This window comes from Theropithecus gelada, chromosome 9 (assembly GCF_003255815.1).
Source record: "Theropithecus gelada isolate Dixy chromosome 9, Tgel_1.0, whole genome shotgun sequence".
Classification (NCBI taxonomy): Eukaryota; Metazoa; Chordata; class Mammalia; order Primates; family Cercopithecidae; genus Theropithecus; species Theropithecus gelada.
Genome location: NC_037677.1, coordinates 53,632,711 through 53,648,124, shown reverse-complemented (window position 1 = coordinate 53,648,124; position 15,414 = coordinate 53,632,711). Strand labels below are relative to the sequence as shown.

Below are 15,414 nucleotides of genomic sequence, written 5' to 3'. Positions count from 1 at the left end.
GAACAACCATCACACTTGTCAAGCAGGTGCAGTGACACAATTGTCAAGGTCATCTCCCAAGTTGACATAAATCAGTTGTGTTTGTATGCAATCAGGTTGTGTCAGTTATTGGATCTAGATTCTGTGGCAAATTCACACATAAATCAGACACAATTTCCTTCCTCAAGGAACTCAGAATCTCTGAGGATAAATGACACATTAGCTTAAATATAATTTAAAGGGGAAAACTGATTAGTGCCACACAATCTGTGTATCAGGACAGAGAAGAAAGGAAGAGAAGAATCATTTTTTTTCCCCATTAACCTTTGGGGATAAGAAACACCATAATTTCGGTCTTATTAAAGGCCGCCCATGATTAATATTTCCATCTAAGAAGCAATTAAGGAATTATTATCCAGGGAGATTGTGACAAAAGGAATTAAACCTTGCCAGCTCTGTTCAGGCAGAATAAGGCTTAGCTTTGAGTATTGAAAATTAAGTCTATTTAGATGAAAAGCTTACATTTTGTCTTTAACTTTTTGCTCAGGTGCTGTGTAAGAACCACTGAGTGGATAAGTAAAAAATTATCTAGAACTGCTCAGCAAGTACAATCTACAGTCCTAAATGGAATGCATTATAATCATGGCATGATAATCAGAAGAATAATAATTTAACACATGTAGTAAGCTCCAGCGGGCAACAACTGTTTCAGTCTGTTAAAGTACTAGTATTTTGAGATACAAAACTGTACATTTCCATGTTGTAGGAAGTACTTAATTATTTCCAACTGTTATTGAAATAGTGGGGAAATCATCTTGCCTCAGTACCGTAATCACAGTGTTCACAAGTGCATTTAATTATACACATTTTATCAGGAAATTTTGCAAACCCAGTTTTTTTTCAGGTGTTAAATGGGAAGGGTTTCTTTTTTTTTTTTTTTTTTGAGACGGAGTCTTGCTCTGTAGCCCGGGCTGGAGTGCAGTGGCGGGATCTCAGCTCACTGCAAGCTCCGCCTCCCGGGTTCACGCCATTCTCCTGCCTCAGCCTCCCGAGTAGCTGGGACTACAGGCGCCTGCCACCTCGCCCGGCTAGTTTTTTGTATTTTTTAGTAGAGACGGGGTTTCACCGTGTTAGCCAGGATGGTCTCGATCTCCTGACCTCGTGATCCGCCCATCTCGGCCTCCCAAAGTGCTGGGATTACAGGCTTGAGCCACCGTGCCCGGCCGGGAAGGGTTTCTATAATGTGCGTAAAACAACTTAAAAAATACACAAGATATCACCTAAAAAATAGGTATGTTTTCCATATCCATAGATTTATGGAGGAGTAGAAGAGGAAAAGACCCTCTCTTAGGTGAAAGTAGTGTGCCGGAGACCAGTTGTCTTGCCAAAAAACGTAGGGCCAGGAGCAAAACCTGTGTTTTATCTTCTGCATAGTGCTTGAAATCCTATATGTTGCTGTCTTTGGCAGACCTTTTGTGGAAGGAATGAGCTTTTTATCTACCCACTTGAGAGAGAGAGAGAGACACTGAGGTGTCGCATCATGAAACAACATAGCTGAGCCAGGTGGGTGGTGAGTGGTGGGTCCTTGACCAGGATTAGAGTCGACTTGCTACGTGCTTAGTCGACTTGGTATGTTCTGCCGCCCCGCTGCGTGGCACCTGGCTCAGAGCTGGGCTCCTCCAGCGACACCGTCTTCTGCAATAAGTTAAGGGTTTTCTAGCTGGTCTGTCTTCACACCCTTGAAGAGGTTGCAGCTCCTCCTGGAAACATTAAGGGCTCTCAGGAAGAGGCCTGGAAGTTCCTGTGGATGAAGTTAGGGCAGTTTTATTACCAGAATCTGCTTCAAGTTAGCAAGTGTTTATCAAGCACTTGCTCTAGAAGCTGGAAAGAATGAATAAGACAAGAAGCTTTCTTCAAAGAGCTTATGGTCCTGGAGAGAGAGCGGCCAGAGGGAATAAACAGGAGAAGGTATTGTAAGTCCTTGGTGCTGGGAGGTGGCTTTGGAATGACAAGTATCTCATTCCACATTGCAGATGAAAAGTTTCTTTCCTCTGAATGTCTAATTTCCACAGATCCCAGTGCAGTGACATTCTACTCATTCCTTGAACCCACCAGTTTCAAAAGACTTGTCTATGCTGGTCATTTCTTTTAGCTCTTTTCAGAAATTTTCCACGTGGTTAATGTTACATTAAAAAACCTCCCCTTCGGTTATGTTTTGCCATAGATTTCACATGGCTGAAGCTGTCAGTAGGTCGTGCTACGTGATAAATTAGCCACTCTGGGGACATCATATTTCCTCCCTGCAATGTCACTGCTCAAAATTACACCTGAGATGGACAACAGAGCCCTGGGTACAGAGGATTCTCCCGATGTGATTCCCAGACCCTTGACAGACAGCAGGTACCGACGGAGGTCCTCACAGAGGACTGATTCTCCTCAGCAGCTGCTGACAGCGGGTCTCTACATCGCCGCAGGCTTACAGGTTTCTTTTCACCACTGTTTATGATGCGTGTTTCTGTTTTTCTAAGTGGTACACTTGAACACTGTGTGAAGACACTGCCTTCATCATTTCTTGGGAAGTCTTGAATTACCCCGAGGTGAGACATGGCATTTGACTAAGTGAGCCACAGTCCCTCATCGCCACCTCCAGTGGGATGCGACTCCACCAGGGAGGGTGTGAGTGTGGGTCAGGACAGCCTCCCCCGGCCTGGCCTGGGTGCTCACTACTTCCACCTTTGATCATGAATGCACCGAGTTTTCATCCCCTCCTGCTCACAGGACTTCTCCAAAGTGGGAACAACACAAACCACTAGGCTTCTGCTCAGGAAACTACAATCACTGCTGCTTCTCCTTGAGGCTGTGCCCAGGGCACCTTGGGGAGGGTTTGGCGGTTTGCATATTCTCTGATCAAAATTGCCTGGTTTGTTCCCACATGGCTTGTTATAGTGTGTGTGGTGGCTTACCCCCAAAGGGCAACCATATTTTTATATCTTGTGGTGTTAGGACTCTGCATACGTTGAGAGGAAAAGCAGCTGCTATTGCCATTTTGATGGCAATTGATAAGGCTGGAAGAGATTTGAAGCCAGCCTCTAATTCTTGCTCACCCAGGCAGGGGGAAAACCATCAGACAGGCGTGGCTGACTGAGCAGTGTTCCTTCAGGTCCGGCAGGACTTCTGTTTTCAGGTTATCCAAGTTGCAGTGTGTCATCCATGTGGCTGTTGGCCTGTGGTGACGACACTGGTCTGGACCTTTGCTGCCTGTGGGTCTTTATGATTTACGGAAGATGCCCTGACTCTGTGTGTCATTTCACCCAGAGTTCATGTTCTTGCCCACATTCCGGCTTTGGAGGGAGGCCCTTTCTGCTCACACACTCACTCATGAGCCGGCCTCACGACAACTACCTTGCTCCTTGGTGTGGCTCTGAACATGCATGCTTTCTTTGTCCACCCACCAGGCAATTCTGCTGCTAGATTCTGGGGATAGTGCCTTCTTTACACCACAGGGTGATGGGGGAGATTCTCTCTCAGCGAGGGCAACTGTGTGATTAAGATGGGACTGAAAACAGACCTGTTTGAGCAGAACCCAGGCTCCCATGACAGTCCACGTGCCACCACCCCATGAAATATCAGTGAATGACTACATCTGGTCCTTGGCTGAAGAAGTCAGTATTATATTGGTTACTACTACTTGGCCACTCTCGAGTGGGTTGCACATCAATAAGGTAGATGAATAGAACATGAATAATTGCTGGCATTTGATTTTGGCTAAATGGAAAAGCCCCATGGTTGTCCCTAGATGGGCTGCCTCAGTGGGGAGTGGGCCTCCTCTATGCTGACCTGAATTGCATCTGTTGGAGATGCTGGAGGGGCAGCCTTTGCTTCCTTCCTGCTAGACAGGGGGTAGACAGGCTTTGTCTTTCCTCAGTGGGTGCTGACAGTGGTCAGTATCCGGCAGAGCACGGCTGCCTCTTCGTTGCCATGGATACTACTCTGGTCCAAGCCGCCTCTGTTTCTGGGACTACTGTGTGGCCCTCTTCACTGATTTCTCTGCACCTACCTGGCCTTGCATCTTTCTGAACATTTTCCACTCTGTAACTGGCATTCTGTGAATAAGGCCACATCACTTAGACTTCAACAGCTTCCCACTGCACTGGGAATGAGGTCCAAACATCTTACTGTGGCCTACAAGGATTTACAAGATCTGGCCCAGCTTACCCACATCCTGGTATCAAACCACCCTCCCCCTGTTCGTGAGCACTGGCTCTTCCCTGTCTCAGGCCTTCAGCACTGGCAGCTCCCTTTGCTTGGAGAGTTCTTCACATGTTTAGGTCTGTCTCATTCTGCAGATTTGCTCAAATATCCTTTCTTCAGATAAACCTTTCTTCTCCTAAATGTGAATATACTTTATTTAGTCATTTTTGTTTATAATGGAAACTGTGGAAATTCAAAATTAACATCTTTGCCCAGGAACTCCCTTATAGACACCACAAAAAGTTTCAACCTTGTGCCCCACATGGTTCTGCTGTGGTTTGTCCAAAGGAACCTTCCTGAGCTGAATGCTAGCCAGTTTCACACAGATTCTTTTGCCCCGAATTTCACTTGGGAAGACCAAGTCTTCAAGGATTGCATCATGCGTGGCTATTAGGGTGCAGCTCCTGGGACACTTTTGCTTATTTTTTTGTATTGTTTTTTCAAGTCGGCATAGGCAGACTTCTCCTCTGAGCAATAAAGACAGCATGCTTCCCACCGAACTTTTTCTCCAATTCATGTACTATCTGGACTTGGATTTTTCTGGAAAGATTTCAGCTGAGGAACGGGAACAATGATTGTAATAAGCTTTGTGACCACCATCAACTTCAGGTTTCTTGGCTGCTGTTATATTCAGCTCCCTGAGCTGAGCCTTGAGATCCAAGTTCATCTTCAGCTCCAGAAGATCCTGGAGATGCTGGACTTGAACTTGTCTGGCTTCTCACCATTGGGCTTCATGATCTTGGTGCTTGAACTGAACATGGCCGTCTTCTTCCTAAATGCCAGCCTAGGAAGAAGCCCAAGTCTCACGAGAGCTCAGAAATCAAATAAACCTTTCTTGACCGTTATCTATAGCATCCCTAAACTTACCTTGCCCTGGTACCCTCTATAACATCACCCATCAGAGCACTGATTTTCTGAAATTATCTTTGTTGTTGTTGTTGATTAGACCATCAGAAAAATGTACCATTGAATAGAGCTCTCTACAAAGCTCTAGGTGTCTGAATATTTGGCCAAAACTTCTAGAGTCATTTCAAAGCCACACATGGCCAGGAACATGACAATGGAAAGAATCTTGTCTAAAACATTATTTCCATATATTTTGAGGCTTGGTTATCTCTTGCAGGCCAGAGTCTGTTTCCTCATTGGTAGTAAGAACAGTTGGAAATGGACCATACATGCTCTTATGATCTTTTCTGCTCTGAATTTTGATGGTTTTGACATATGACTCACTGTCTTTCAGGGACCCCTATCTTCTCAGATTCTAAAATGGGAATAATTGCACCCAGATATTTATGACATTCCTATAGAGGTGTTATTTATGAGATGGCTGTATTGTATTAACTAATCTTTAAATGTTTTTTCTTAGTAAAATGGTTTCTCTGATTTAGTTTTACACCTGAGTTTTTAGTCGGGAAGCAAACATTCACAGTTTTGTAAGAGTAAGAGACTTGTGTGTGGGGAGCATGCACAGTGCATTCATGAGTTGCAAGCTAGGCCTTCTTAAAGCGTGTGTGGCAGGGTTCCATCTGGTCATGTAGGGAGAGGGGACTGTCCTTCCCTCTTGTCCTCTCGCAGGCCCAGACCTGTCGGGGGCAGGAAGTTAATTATCACCTCCTAGGATGCTTGGAATCTCCTCTCATCTTGAAAGGACTATCCTTGTGCTGGTCCTCAGAAAGAAAGAGACCCATACAGAGAATTATTTCCTTAGCTCCGAGCCTCTCTGTGTATACATGTGCCTGTCACACTTGAACTTTGATCATGAGACTCATGCAGAATTCAATGTAGAGAGAAGTGCTGGCTGAGGAGGTGCTAAAGCCCCCCTACTTGGTGATGATAATGAATGTGGGCATCTACTCTGTGCTGAGTCGCTGTGGGAGTCCAGTGGGCTTCGGCCAAGGCTGCTACATGGAGCTGCCTCCCACAATTGCCTCCCACAGTTGATAAGATCAGACTGTCCAGAGGGCAGCGGATATCAGACATGAAAACAATCCTCTCTGCCACGGCTGCCTCTCATCCCACCAGGCAATCTGCTGAGAGGAGGTGGGCGGGGAAGGCCTAACCCATGCAGTCTGAGCCCTGGGAGAGTGTGAGGGAGGTTACCTGACAAGGTGGGAAATATGCCACACTTTTCAGACAAACTGAAGTCCCTTTCTCAGCTTGCTTGGAAACTCACACTTGTAGGGGCCAGCCCTGTGCTGTGCACTGTGCCTAGTGATCCACATTCTCTGTGTCATTTAGTCTTGACGGCATCATGTGAAGCAGGATTTTTTTTTTTTTTCCTCTAAAAAAAGAAGGGGCTCTTGAGTTTAAAATGCAGTTGGTACCTGGAAGCAAGATGTTCTACGGCAAAGTCGTCTTTGCTGTGTAACAAACCATTTCAAAACTTAGTGACATAAAAGCCACTATCATTTTATTATGCTCACAGATTCTGCGGGTTAGGAGTCTGGGGAGGGCACAGTGAGGATAGTCTCTGTGCCAACAAGTACTCCCATGATTATAGGTGACCTGAGTGGGGGCTGATCCCTGAAGTGGGATGTTTGGAAGGCTGGATTCAGCTTGGGCTGTTGCCCAGAGCACCTACATGTGGCCTCTATATGCAAACGTGGGCTTATCCCCACATGATGGGACCATCAGAGACCAAGCATCCTGAGGACCAAGGCAGGAGCTGCGAGGCCTCTCCTGACCTAGCAAGCCACCTTTAGGAGTACCACCTGACTAGAGGGCCACCAAGTTAGGAGTATCACCTTCCTCCTAACTCGATTGGTTAAGACAGTCAGTCACCAGTTGGTCCCATTTCAAAGATAGGAGACACGCAGACCCCATCTTTCAGTAGGATAAGTGTCAAAGAATTTACGGCAGTGTTTTAAAACGGCCACTCAGGAATTGAATCCAGGTTCCCTGACCCTACAGCTATTGCTCTTCCCATTAGACACTATTGCCCAGATGTAAGAGGCAGTATGCTTTGGGGGAGAGGTCTGCAGGGAAATGGAAAATATGTTTAACATGGCTGCATCACTAAGTCCCTGAGACTTTTTTTTTAAAACCCAGCATATAGCCGCATGGCTTGGGAGGCAGCTGCTGGAGTGGCAGTAGCCTGGGCAACTTTGGATGACCTGTCCACAGGTCTAGGTCTTCCTCTGCACCACGGGGATAACCACAGCATCCCCTTGCTTACTGTAAGGATGCAGTGCCCAGGGGAGGTGAAAGCCTCAAGGACGTTCCAGCCTGCTCTGCAGACAGGAGGGAGGTCTCTGTCTATGAAGAAGCCCTGTGCCTTCTGCTCTCAGACACACTCGGGGCCAGTATTCCAAATCCCGCTCATATCCCAGAAGCCTAACCAGTACCCCAGATGACGTGCTGTTCCATCACCACTATATTGATTCTATTACACATTGTTCATCTGCCAATTCATCACATCCTGGAAAGAATAATAAAATTGAAATCACAATGTCCCCCGAAAGTCTTGGAGCCATGAAACACTGGGTCAGTAACCGTGGGCATATCACATAGCCTTCTACAGCCTCCATTTTCCACAAAACAGTGATCAGTGTATTTGTTTCTCTGAAAAGTTACGAAGACTGAGTTTGTGTGAGAGAGTATTTTCCAGTCTAATAAGCACAATATATACTAGATGTTTTTATTATTGCCATTTCCACTAATACTTAGCAAGCAGAGTGTTTCACTCACAGCAAGCACTTAATAAATATGTACACTTTAGTCTTGATTTACTCCAGACCCCAGATGAAGTTCACGGTAGAAGAGATTGGAACTTTTATCTCCTGTCCCACTTGGGGACATATGTCACAGAAGTATTTTTATATGAATTGGCTGTGCTGTGCTTTTTCTTACCCTGCCAAGCTGGAAGAGGGATGACAGGCTTTGAAACTGACATAACCACAGCATTGATTAAGAAAAAATAACTGACTGTCAATTTAATTAAATAGCTAGGGATATACAGCCCCAGTCTCAGGCTATTTGCTTCAAGGCAAAACTAGCATGGGAAGGGTGATCTGGGCCTGTGATCTGGCGGCTCCTCTTCCAGGAGATTTTTGGAAGGTGAATAAATTTTCACGACTACTCATTTCATTCATCAGAGACCCAATTAAATTAATCTATGAAATACGTGGAAATAGTTCTTTCCACACCAAGCCTCTGCAAAAATGTTGACCAGAGCAAACTCGCAAGAGACAAATCTTGGTGCAAGTCACATTTCTGAAAATTTTCAATCCGCTGTGTTTTTATTGTAATCAATGGATCTGTGTTTTAAACAGCAGGCGTTTATTAGGTTCCCACTGTGTGCTCAGTGCTGTGTTAGAAGCTATGTGGACTACAGAGTAGGAGAAGCTGTCCTTGAATTTGTGACTTTTTTTGGTGTCTGTTCTGAGAAGATCTTTTAGTGTATAATACTGAATATTCATAAAAGCATTTTGTGCCAGACCAGACAGTGAGCCTGAGAGAAGCATCAGGGCTGGGCCAGGCCACTGGAAAAACAACACAGGCATTCGTGTTTGAGGTATATTTAGTTCTATTTTCTTCTAACTGGCTATGCAATGTGGGCAAGTTGTTTGACCAATACCAATTTGATTCTTATCTTTTGTACTAGTCAGTTCTTAGGCTGTTAAAAAAGACATACATGAGACTGGGTAATTTATAAAGAAAAAGAGGTTTAATGAACTCACAGTTCCACAATGCCTGGGGAAGCCTCACAGTCACGTCAGAAGGCAAAGGAGGAGAAAGTCATGTCTTACATGGTGGCAGGCAAGAGAGTAGGTGTGGGGGAACTCTCCTTTATAAAACCATCAGATGTCATGAGACTTATTCACTACCTTGAGAACACCCCCATGATTCGGTTACCTCCCACTGGGTCCCTTCCACAACATGTGGGGATTATTACAATTCAAGGTGAGATTTGGGTGGGGACACAAAGCCAAACCGTATCACTTTTATAACAGGCCTCATACAGGAGACTGTTGATAGAATCCAATGAGATCTAGAGAGTAAGGCTTCGAACTAACCGAACTCAGTAAATACTTGTTAGTCTCGTGTATAGAAGGGGGATGGCCTTGGATGGGCTCTGTTTTTTTTTTGTTTTTTGAGATGGAGTGTCCCTCTGTTGCCCAGGCTGGAGTGTAGTGGCACAATCTCCACTCACTGGAAGCTCCGCCTCCTGGGTTCATGCCATTCTCCTGCCTCAGCCTCCCAAGTAGCTGGGACTACAGGTGCCGGCCACCATGCTTGGCTAATTTTTTGTATTTTTAGTAGAGACGGGGTTTCACTGTGTTAGCCAGGATGGTCTCGATCTCCTGACCTTGTGATCTGCCCACCTTGGCCTCCCAAAGTGCTGGCATTACAGGGGTGAGCCACCGCGCCCGACCTTGGATGGGCATTTGATGAACTATGCCTCAAGAACCACCCCCAAAACTTAGTGGTTTAAACAACAACCATGACTCTTGGGTTGACTGGGGTTCAGCAGGCCAGTTCCTTTGCACTTTGAAGATGGTGCTGGATACTTGTGCTGCTCCATGTGGCATCTGGACCTCTGGGGCTTCTCCACATTGACCTCTTTCTCTATGCTAGACTTTTCACATGGTCAGCCTGGGGCTCCAAGAGGAAGAATTAGAAGTGGTCAGGCTTTCTCAGTGTCTGGGCTTGCAAATCTCAGGATGGTGCTTCTCCATATTTTACTGGTCAAAGCAGTCACAGGCCTAGCGAGGGATAAAGCTCAGATTCTACCTCCTGAAAGGAAGGCAGAGATGTTTGGGGGTAATCTTAGGCCCCTTGAAACCCCAGCTGCAGAGCCCTTCCCCAACAGACTCTTGGTGTTTGGAAGACATGCAGGTCCCATTTTCTGTTATGATCATCCACATGCATTTTGGATAGAGGGAGGAAGACCCATTGCTGTCAGGCAGGTGGATGGGTCAGCCAGTTCTTTGATGTGTAGTCCTTCTCAGATCCAGTTCTTTGATGTGTAGGCCTTCAAGTCTGACTGCCAGGTCAGGGCAGCTAGGGTTTTTTTTGTTTTTTTTCTTCTAAGGTTCTCAAGGACTTATTTCCATGAACAAATCTCACAGGGGAGTGATGTGTAACTTAGATTATTGATGTGTTTATTTACAATGGCACAGTTACTTTTCCTTCAGCAAAACATCTGGGAGGCTGAATTCTTCATCAGAGAACTTCAGTCCTGGACTCAGGCAATGACGTAGGGATTCTTGAGTAATATCTTATTCAACATGGAAAATTATGACAGAACTAGCCCAATTCAGGGTCTCCAACTTGGCTCTGGCATTTCCTTTTCCAAGGACTATGTAGATCCTGCTTCTGCTTATACATTTTTTCCACCTACAGTCATACCATTGAGAAAAGTGCAGACACCAAAGAAGGTCTTGATCAGATCTGAATTCTATTCTTCCTGCTATGCCTGAGAAGGTTCAGATATTTGAGGGTGACTTGCAGAATGCTCATGTCTCCATGCAGTGCTAGCTTCAATAGCATAATGAACTGCCAAGTTCAGAGAGTGGGTGAGCCATGAAGGCTTTCTGTACATTGACTGTGGGGGAGACAGGCACGCCAACAAAATGTCATGGCTCAGAGTGAGTGTAAGAAGTGCTTACACTGGGCACACTGCCAGGAGAACTTTCAGGAGAGCCACACTCATCAAGTGGTCAGAGCCAGGAGGTCTTTCTGGAGGAGGTAGCAGGACAAGATTGGAGAGACTGGCTTTTCCAGGGTTTTGGAAAAACATAAAGCAGGGCAGGGGAAAAGTGCATGGCATTAGAGAACACTGGTAGATTAATATGAACTCTAAAGGGTCATAGAGATGCAGGTTGGGATGATTAGTGTGATTATTCACTATGTCTTGTTTTGAATTCTCCAACTAAGGTGAACATTCCTTGAATGTCAAGGCATGTCTTGTTCTGAAGATTCTTGGCACTGACTTTTTTATTGTTATTATTATTATTATAATTTAAGTTCTAGGGTACATGTGCACAACGTGCAGGTTTGTTACATATGTATACATGTGCCATGTTGGTGTGCTGCACCCATTAACTCGTCATTTACATTAGGTATATCTCCTAATGCTATCCCTCCCCACTACCCCCTCCCCACAATAGGACCTGGTGTGTGATGTTCCCCTTCTTGTGTCCAAGTGATCTCATTGTTCAATTCCCACCTATGAGTGAGAACATGTGGTGTTTGGTTTTCTGTTCTTGCGATAGTTTGCTGAGAATGATGGTTTCCAGCTTCATCCATGTCCCTACAAAGGACATGAACTCATCCTTTTTTATGGCTGCATAATATTCCATGGTGTATATGTGCCACATTTTCTTAATCCAGTCTATCACTGATGGACATTTGGGTTGATTCCAAGTCTTTGCTATTGTGAATAGTGCCGCAATAAACATACGTGTGCATGTGTCTTTATAGCAGCATGACTTATAATCCTTTGGGTATATCCCCAGTAATGGGATGGCTGGGTCATGTGGTATTTCTAGTTCTAGATCCTTGAGGAATTGCCACACTGTTTTCCACAATGGTTGAACTAGTTTACAGTCCCACCAACAGTGTAAAAGTGTTCCTATTTCTCCACATCCTCTCCAGCACCTGTTTTTTCCTGATTTTTTAATGATTGCCATTCTAACTGGTGTGAGATGGTATCTCATTGTGGTTTTGATTTGCATTTCTCTGATGGCTAGGTGATGATGAGCATTTTTTCATGTGTCTGTTGGCTGTATGAATGTCTTCTTTTGAGAAGTGTCTGTTCATATCCTTTGCCCACTTTTTGATGGGGTTGTTTGTTTCTTTCTTGTAAATTTGATTGAGTTCTTTACAGGTTCTGGATATGAGCCCTTTGTCAGATGAGTAGATTGCAAAACTTTTCTCCCATTCTGTAGGTTGCCTGTTCACTCTGATGGTAGTTTCTTTTGCTGTGCAGAAGCTCTTTAGTTTAACTAGATCCCATTTGTCAATTTTGGCTTTTGTTGCTGTTGCTTTTGATGTTTTAGACATGAAGTCCTTGACCATACCTATGTCCTGAATGGTATTACCTAGGTTTTGTTCTAGGGTTTTTATGGTTTTAGGTCTAACATTTAAGTCTCTAATCCATCTTGAATTAATTTTTGTATAAGGAGTATGGAAAGGATCCAGTTTCAGCTTTCTACTTATGGCTAGCCAATTTTCTCAGCACCATTTATTAAATAGTGAATCCTTTCCCCATTTCTTGTTTTTCTCAGGTTTGTCAAAGATCAGATGGCTGTAGATGTGTGGTATTATTTCTGAGGACTCTGTTCTGTTCCATTGGTCTATATCTCTGTTTTGGTACCAGTACCATGCTGTTTTGGTTACTGTAGCCTTGTAGTATAGTTTGAAGTCAGGTAGTGTGATGCCTCCAGCTTTGTTCTTTTGGCTTAGGATTGTCTTGGCAATGTGGGGTCTTTTTTGGTTCCATATGAACTTTAAAGCAGTTTTTTCCAATTCTGTGAAGAAAGTCATTGGTAGCTTAATGGGGATGGCATTGAATCTATAAATTACCTTGGGCAGTATGGCCATTTTCACAATATTGATTCTTCCTATCCATGAGCATGTTATGTTCTTCCATTTGTTTGTGTCCTCTTTTATTTCACTGAGCAGTGGTTTGTTGTTCTCCTTGAAGAGGTCCTGTACATCCCTTGTAAGTTGGATTCCTAGGTATTTTATTTTCTTTGAAGCTATTGTGAATGGGAGTTCATTCATGATTTCGCTCTCTGTTTGTCTGTTACTGGTGTATAAGAATGCTTGTGATTTTTGCACATTGATTTTGTATCCTGAGACTTTGCAAGGCCTGACAGAGATACAACAACAAAAAAGAGAATTTTAGACCAATATCCCTAATCAACATAGATGCAAAAATCCTCAATAAAATACTGGCAAACCGAATCCAGCAGCACATCAAAAAGCTTATCCACCATGATCAAGTGGGCTTCATCCCTGGGATGCAAAAGCTGGTTCAACATACACAAATCAATAAATGTAATCCAGCATATAAACAGAACCAAAGACAAAAAATGCATGATTATCTCAATAGATGCAGAAAAGGCCTTTGACAAAATTCAACAGCCTTTCATGCTAAAAACTCTCAATAAATTTGCTATTGATGGAATGTATCTCAAAATAATAAGAGCTATTTATGACAAACCCACAGCCAATATCATACTGAATGGGCAAAACCTGGAAGCATTCCCTTTGAAAACTGGCACAAGACAGGGATGCCCTCTCTCACCACTCCTATTCAACATAATGTTGGAAGTTCTGGGTAGGGCAATCAGGCAAGAGAAAGAAATAAAGGGTATTCAGTTAGGAAAAGAAGAAGTCAAATTGTCCCTGGTTGCAGATGACATGATTGTATATTTAGAAAACCCCATTGTCTCAACCCCAAATCTCCTTAAGCTGATAAGCAACTTTGGCACTGACTTTTTATAAGATTAGGTAGTGAGGTGATGGACACTCAAGGAGAGAAGGATGGCAAAGTAGGTAGACTCATTGTCCCTAAGAGGATTCCACCAAATTCCTGAGACACTGAATTCGGTGAGATACAACACCCACAAATATGTTACCTTACAGGGTAAAAGAGACTTTCCAAATGGAATTACGATGACTAATCAGAGACTTTAAGATGGGAAGATTATCATGGATCGTCTAGGTAGACCCTGTGTAATCAAGCAAGCCCTTAAAAGCAGAGGAAGAAGAGGAAGTCAGATTCAACGTTCAGGAAGCATTCAACTTGGCATGTTGGCTTGATCGAAGGGACCAGGTGTCAAGGAAATGGCAACCTTACTCCTACAACCACAAGGAACTGAATTCTGCCAACAAGTTGAATAAGGCTGGAAGTGGATTCTCCCTCAGAGCCTCCAGATAAGGTCCTAAGTTGGCCAGCGCCTTGATTTTGACCTTGTGAGACCCTGAGCAAAGAATCCAGCCACAGTATGCTGGACTTTGAGCTACAGAAACCTTGAGGTAATAAAAGTATGTGTTTTTTAAAAGACACAATGTATGCGTTGTTTGGGTGGCATTGGGAAACTAACAGATGACACACTTTCTTCTCCTCATCAGTTTCAGCTTGAGGTTCTCCTTAGTCTTCTGTGAGGAGGCCAATACCACAGGTGTGTCATTATTGTCTTGGCCTGGAAGAGGCAGCTAATGGGCGGCAATTCATTTGGTATTTGGGGAGTTGGGCTCGACGCTGGGCTCTAGGCTGCTGAACTAGTCTGTGGAAGACACTTGAGAAATGGCTTCCACAGAAGGACACCTGGGCTGCCTTCTTTCCACCCTTGCCTCCTCAGGGGGCCTGAGCAGATATTGGCTTGTCCTGGGCTCCGTTTTCAGCTCTGCTCCACCTCTTGCTTGACTGCCAAATTTCCTTCCCACAAAATGTCTTGATAACGAAGTGGGTTCTGTCACTCAAACCATCCTTAAAGCTCTCTTCCCTGATGACGGTCTTAACTTGGTGCTGGTCAGATTTGGGAATTAGCACTAAACACTAATGTATACATGCAGTTATTCAGGCCTGGTAGAGGGTATTTGCAGTCTCCAAGAGAAAGTTTAACTCCAATTTTTAAAATTCATTACACAGCCATTGAATTTTATTTCTTCCTCTCTTTTGTTAACATTGAGAAGGTTTCTGTTGTTCTTCATCTTTTACAAAATAATTTCTTCTTCATTTGGTCAATTTACCCTTTAAGGCTCAAAGCCACCTCATCTGTGGAGCGTTTCTTGATTCCTTGCAGGATGGTCCTCATCCCCTCCTGTATTTGCACACACCACAGCTGTTATCCTTATCAGACTCTACAGAGTGCTCTCACGATGTGTTGCCTCCACTTCTGGACCATAGCTCCTTACATGTTGTATTGCCACAGCACCCAGGATAACGTTCTGGGCATCCAGGGGTTGCTCAGTAAAATGATGGGAAAGAAGCAATGAATGCAGAAGCAGCCTGCTGAAAAACCAACAGATGGGACCTACCAGATTGCAAAAAGCAGCTGGGTGTAAGGCATAAAAACCAAGGCAGTTAATTAAAAACATTTTTATTTGACCTGATTGAAAAGAAGTTAAAGCTATGAGAAGTTTCTGCTGAGGAATTAAGGATATGAGTCAGGTGAGTGGTAACCTGAACTCTAGGGGGAAGAGAGGTAGAGGAGTCAGGAGTCCTTG

At 44.2% G+C, this 15,414-nt stretch overlaps 1 pseudogene; it reads right to left on the bottom strand.

Annotated features, from left to right (window-relative positions):
- Positions 1-4,401: 4,401 nt before the first annotated feature.
- Positions 4,402-4,989, bottom strand: LOC112631898 (annotated as a pseudogene).
- Positions 4,990-15,414: the final 10,425 nt, after the last annotated feature.